Raw genomic sequence first — 6,756 nt, forward strand, 5'->3', positions numbered from 1 at the left:
GTCACTTTTACAGAACATTTTAATAAACCAAAGCCACCATTAGGAAAATTGATGCTCCACTGCAGCCCCACACCAGACTCCGGCCTCACATTAAAGAGTATTAGTGTTTTAAAAGGACATCAAAGCCAAACAGCACTTTCTGTAATCAAAGACTGCTCTATTAAAGTGGAGCGAGAGGATGTCCTGTATGTGCCCCGAAATTTCTGCTCCCTGCTTGGCTGCTGTTTACCACACTGCTGAGTCTGAACAAAGGCAGGAAAGATGCAGAAGCAGGAGGACCCATGAAGGTCACCAGATGTGCAGAGAATAACCAACGCAAATGCAGCATCTCTGATTCAGAATCCATAATATGTCAAAGACAGCCCAACAACATATTTCCTCTGCAAAAAGTTTGCTGCTTTTCTGAACTTGCGGATCAGCGTTTAGCATGAGACTTTCCAAAGGTTAAAGAGAGTTCAAGTCAAACGCTCCTCGCTCTGGCCTGAATATGAAGTCCAGTGAGTGAACAGGCATCTTTTTGTGTGGCGTGCTCTCTGCAGCACAGTTCCTCAGCCCTGACTTCCCTTTTTATTTAATCCTCCTCATGACTGACTGTGCACTCTTTAAACTCCCGGTAACCTTTCCCCTCTGCAAACTTCTCCATTTCAAGATTCTTATCGGGGCTGAACTCCCGGTAACCTCTTGATTTCCTCTGATTGCTGAAGCAGCGGCAGGCATGAAGGAAGGAGGCACGAGTTTAAGAGGAGGTCAAGGTGTAAAGCTCCACAATCGGCTGTTTGTCTGAGCTTTCTCTCTATGATTTCCTGACCTAGTGGGAGTCCAAAAGGATGTGAGCTCTGCACAGCAGGCAGCCATTGGCTCGACTCAGGGCCAAGGACAGCGAACTCCCACAGCAGACATTTGAGAGAGGCCTCCAGAAACTATTTCCCGACATTAAGGATGCTTATTATCTAACAAACAACTTAATGACTGCACTTAACGTGCTCGGCCAAGAGTTTATCTACATGCAAACGCACAAACCATTTTAAACACCAACTACCCTTAAGCACGGTCGACTGGGTTCTCTGCTGCTGAGAGATGTCCTTGCTTTGTTTCTTCGCGTGGAGGCCTCACACAGCTGACACTTGTCACATGTTGTCATGGTAATTAGTGGGAAAATAAACTCACAGATGTTTGATCACCCTCTTCTGTTTGAATCCTGAGCACAGTTTGACCTGGAATGAAATGCAAACACACCATTTGATTAGCATTTTATGGGTCTTGTGACTGCAGTGTAATAAAGGCAGCATGTGAGACTGAAAGGCCATGCTTTCCTGCAGCAAGACTTCCTGTCCCCTTAGCTAGTGCAGAAAGAGTCAAACGAGGCAAAGACACGAAAAAGGCTGAGCTGAACACCTGGGGGAACTCCTGCAGTGTGAAAGGAGGTCAGAACCGTTTATTTTCCTGACCTTACGCTGGTCCCCCTGCTGGGGCCCGTGCTTCCAAAGCCTCACCCCTTTGTGAAGTCTTTCTCTTAACCCTGGGGGTCATGATCTTCTGCCCCACCTGCTTTACTCTGACCTGGCTGATCCTGTTTCCCGGGACAGGATCAACTGTTGGCCTGCAGCTGTGGCCCCCACCCCCTATGTATCAGCTCTAACAGAACAACACCCAGCCCGCTCTCTGTTTTCCATCAGCACTGACGAGCATTCGGTTGCTGTGTTTGGCCCTTCATGTGGTTTTATTAAGTAAAGCTTTCAACAACAACAACAAAAAGAGGGCGGGGGTTCTCGTTAGATTATATCAAGTGGAATTTCACTATAATTAGGTAAAAATTTCTGACTAAAACCTCCAAACACGGCAGAGGTAAGGGGGTCACAGAATCAACAACACATTCGGTCTTGGTTGATACGCAGGAAAGCTCTCTTGGGTTCACACAGACCTTTTCAGCGACAAACATTGTTCGCTTTAAGGCCCGTGTGCTGCTGCTTTTCCAGAGACATCTTCTGATTGGCTAATGCTTGCATTGACACTTAAAAAGTTAAGCAGATTTGCTGCACGTTTAGGAACACTTAATGTGATCTGAGACAAAAGGGGGAATCCAACCAACACCTTCAGCTTCAGACGTAACTATGTCAACACCATTGGCATCTTTTGGTTCATTCTAAAAGCGTCTTTTAATGATGATTATGCAGTTTTTAGCCAAAAACGTGTTAATTTCTAGAACGTAGTTTCTGCAGAGCAGCAGGAGTTCAATAGAAATTCACCTCTAAGTTGTGGGCGGGACTCCCTTTCTTATCAACAATCTGTTTACACACTCCTGCTCCTAGAGCCCCTCACATCCTCAACCTAGCATTAGAAGTGCAACTAAAATGGCAATCAATATCAGAGCTATCCAACCAAAGATGTTAATGGATTTATTTGTCTTCAAGTGGATGTTTGTGGCCTGCAGATGTAGGTTCTATGTCACAACTACAAACTTTTTGCAATGGCATTTTCTTATCTGCACCTGATTTATCACAATTGAATAAAGAAATAATTAGAAACGCCATTTTAATCTGAATTGTCTTTATATTTGTCCTCCATCATGAGAAAATTGCAACAAAAACATGTTGAAAACACAATTTTCATTGGATTGAGTCTTTACACAGCCACTTTCCTGGTTAACAGTGGGGGTGTGTATTGGCATGAGTCTGGTGATACGAAATGTGTCGGAACACATTTTCTTTCCTTTTCACATGACGATGTGATGTTTCCTCTTGTTTGAGCACACAGATCATGCATTTTCCACATGGGCACAAGTACAGCCAGTGTTACACGACAATATTGTAGTAATACAGGGTTTTCTGATATGTCAAATCTAAAAGAAGCTGAGGCTTTACAGTTTGTTAGGACCACATATCAGCCCACAATAGAGAAAATGCTAACGTCAGTCAAAAATGTATAACGAATAATGGACTTTCTAGTTGTTTTGGTCAAACATATTTAGACACTGATCATTTTTTTTACTTTTTGATTAGGTTGTGTGCAAATGAAAGATTGTTTATCTGATGGATTTAGTGTTTTAAAATGTTTCATTTCTAGTAAAAAGCTAGAGATTCTCAAACAAAATCTTTTGTGCCATCCAACTTCAGCTGCATGCTGAAGTTAGTTTTTTCCTTGGAATGCATAAAACTCCATCTACAGCAAGAAACCTACAACATGAAGCTAAGACGTTTGATTGTCATTCCCAGCTCTGCCTCAGCCAGTCATCACCTGATGCGCGATTCTCCAGACACAAAGTGATCTGGATTTTTCTAAAGCATGTTTCTGTTTGTTAACATCCGCTGGTCAGTGTCCTGAGTAACAACAGACTAACTTTATATTTAATGAAACATGTTCACGCCAAACACATCCTGTTACCTGGAAGAGGAGAGGAGACACATGTGAGGAAGACTTCTGTTGCCTTCATCCGAAAGAGCATTTAGGTTATCAGGTTTTTGTTTTAGCATGATGCAACACACCTTCAGGAACAGAAATATTACTGCCATCTAGTGTTTGTCTGTGTTAATACAGAGTTGCAGAACATGGAGCTATTGTCCATCACAGTTGCAAAAAGCTACAAAGTTTTATTAGTTCAAACATCTAGGTAGAGAAGTGTGAGGACATACACAAATGTTCAAAATGTTACCATGAACACAATTAGTACTCATACAACACCGTTACTCCATATGTCAGGACCTCATCCTTGTTCTCAAAAACATACAATGGAGTTTCATACAAACACGACTCTGTCTCACATTTCTCTCACCTTTTGATTCATGGAACAAGGTAAGGAAAGTTCTGTTTGGGTGTGAAATGTTTTGGACACATTCTCTAAAGATCCATTCTGGGGAAAGTTCTGTTTTTAGTATTTGGGGTTTTTTGCGCTCTCACCTCGAGAAGTTTAAGTCCCAGCTGGAACCTGTCTGTGGGGAGTTTGCATGTTCTCCCCGTGCATGCGTGCGTTTTCTCCGGGGACTCCGGCTTCCTCCCACCGTCCAAAAACATGCTTCATAGGTTCATTGGTTACTCTAAATTGTCCATAGGTGTGAGTGTGCATGAGTGTGTAATTGTGGCCCTGCAACAGACTGGCGACCTGTCCAGGAGGAACTCTGCATTCACATGCAAGTGGCCGGGATAGGCTCCAGCAGCCCCGTGACCCCGAAAGGGACAAAACGGGTAATAAAATGCATGGATAGATAGATGAAATGATGAAAATTGTATTTTTAATGTGTATTTTTTGATGATGGAGGACATATGTAAAGAAAATTGAGATTAAAACTGCACTTCTTAGTATTTCTTTATTCAAATTGTTGTGCATCAGGAGCAGAGGAAAAATACAGTTTTTTAAAAGCTTGCAGTTGTGACGTAGAAGCTACAATTGCAATTCACAAGCTCCCTGCTCTGCTCCATTCTGATGTTCCGCTGTCAGACAAATAAATCCATGAACGTCTTTGTTTTCCTGGTCTGAGCTGGAATCTGGACAAAACGGTACGGCTGGATAGATCTGATGTTGCTCACCACTGTTGTTGCATCAGTAATATTAGGTTAGCTTATCAAAACAGATGATCATCACATCACTACCATCTGATGACAACTCTGACAAAGACGGAAGATGTCCATCGAAACATATCATGTATGTGAATAAGAACAAAACATGAGTCACATAACAGAAGAACCTAAGAAGTCAGTTAATAATACAGACACTATGAACGTTATTGAACAGACTTTTGATCTTTTGTAAAAAAAAACATCTGCATTTTTTCATCTGCTCCTTATTCACAACAAATTAAATAATATAAAAAACAGAAAAATGGAGTTATAACCTTAATTTTCTATATATATGTCCTCCATCGTGAGAAAAATCCCTCAAGAACATGTTAAAACACCCAAACACCCATTTTCAGTTGTTTTTGTTCCTGAACAGTTGTTTGTTTTTTTTAAACTTAGTTTTTTTTTTTTAACTTAGTTATGTATTTGAAAAAAAAAATGTATTTTTTTACAAGTTTTTTACAGTTTTACAGTTGATCACAAAAATATATGTATATATTTTTTATATGTTTAGTGACTCAGTTGCGTTCTTATTCACATACATGATATGCATTTTGCAGACCACATTATTTTTACACTTTTGCAGCTGTATTTATTTAATATTTGATATTTATTTCTTTATTTAATAAGAATCTCATTTTTGATAATAATTTTTCATAATAATTTTAGTAATATTTTTAATTATCTAATATGAATGTCATTTGTGATGTCCTTTTTTGATGTTATATTATATAGATCATTTCTGAATGTCATTTTTGCTGCCACAGATAAATGAAATTTCCCCATTGTGGGATTAATAAACTCATCCATCCATCCATCTAAAACATGGAATGAGCAACATGCAACACAGGAGCAGAAGATGACGATCACTGGGATCTAGCAGCTGCTCCTGTGGATCACAGATGGATCAACTACTCTCTTGCACTGCTGTCATTAACCCCCAGTCAGGGTTTTGTTCTGTAAAAAAAAGGGTGAGGGTGATTTCTGTGGTTGAGCACCCCCCCCCCCCCCCCCGCTCACTCCTTTCCTCTGCCACCAAGTGACGGATCGATCAAAGAGCAACAGCACTGAAGAAGCACAGAGGGATTCAGGATTTACATCGTCCTCTGACACGCTCACATAAACACTACAAATGATAAAGAAACTACAGTCCGTCAAGGACACCGGCTCTCGTTTAGCCGTTCAAAGTTGAAAGATTTGTCGTCTTCCCTCTGTCTGATATCAGAGCGAAGCTCGCAGCCTTTGTGAATTATTTAGTTTATTGACCTCTGCAGGGATTTAATGTGAAGGTCATTTCCTGCTGGCATGTGGAGAGCCGGCGGGGTCCTCAGGTGACACGGCCAAGGTCGTCTGTCTCCCTCCAGTTAATAATATATTTGTCACACGGGGCGTGTTGCCCCCCCCCCCCAACGCACTACCTCTGCCTTCCACTTGATTAGTGCAACCAATAAGGACTGCCAAAGATAATAAAGCAGACATTGGCTTAAGGAGATGTGGTAAATCCACCCCCCTCCCCCCTACACAGATACACAAATTGAGACCCCCCCCCCCCCCCCTGTTCTTGTTTTATTGTTTCCAGGATGAAGGTTAAAGGGAGATGCTGAACGGACAGAACAGCCTGAGGGGCCTTGGAGGGCCTGGCTGCAGCAGCCGCTCGAGTGGCCAGCATCAGCAGCAGCCCTGCAGCCCCGTCCCACCCAGGACCGCAGACAGCACACTCCACCCAAGAGTCAGAGGGGCAGGAGGGTGAACTAGAGAGGCCAGGGGCTTAAAACAGATGATGACGGGGGGCAGGAGAGAGCCTGGAGTTCCTGACCGTGTCTGTCACTGATAATGATCACAGAGGGCTATGGAGCCGTAGTTGTGCCGCTGCTTGGCTGAGACAAAACGCCAGGAGAATGAGAGAGGGGGAGAGCAGGGCATACTCCAAAAAAGATGCTGTAACACCTCAGTGGAGAGAATGAGAAGATGGTTAGCAGGAGTCTGGCGCTGACAGGAAGAGAGGGTGGCTGAAAAGGTGCTGTAGTCAAGGGGGTGGAGCTGCAGTTTTTCCTAGAAACATTTGCACCAGAACATTAAGATTAAATGTCTATTTCTGTGTATTTCTTGATTCAAACTATTTTGTATCAGGAGCAGACAAAAATGCTGTTTAAAAAGATCGTATTTGTAAAGTAGGTTATACATAGAGTGCCCCATGAGCTTCCT

The sequence above is a fragment of the Oryzias latipes genome, chromosome 14 (assembly GCF_053564925.1).
Source record: "Oryzias latipes strain Hd-rR chromosome 14, Olatipes_Hd-rR_3.1".
In the NCBI taxonomy this organism is placed as follows: domain Eukaryota; kingdom Metazoa; phylum Chordata; class Actinopteri; order Beloniformes; family Adrianichthyidae; genus Oryzias; species Oryzias latipes.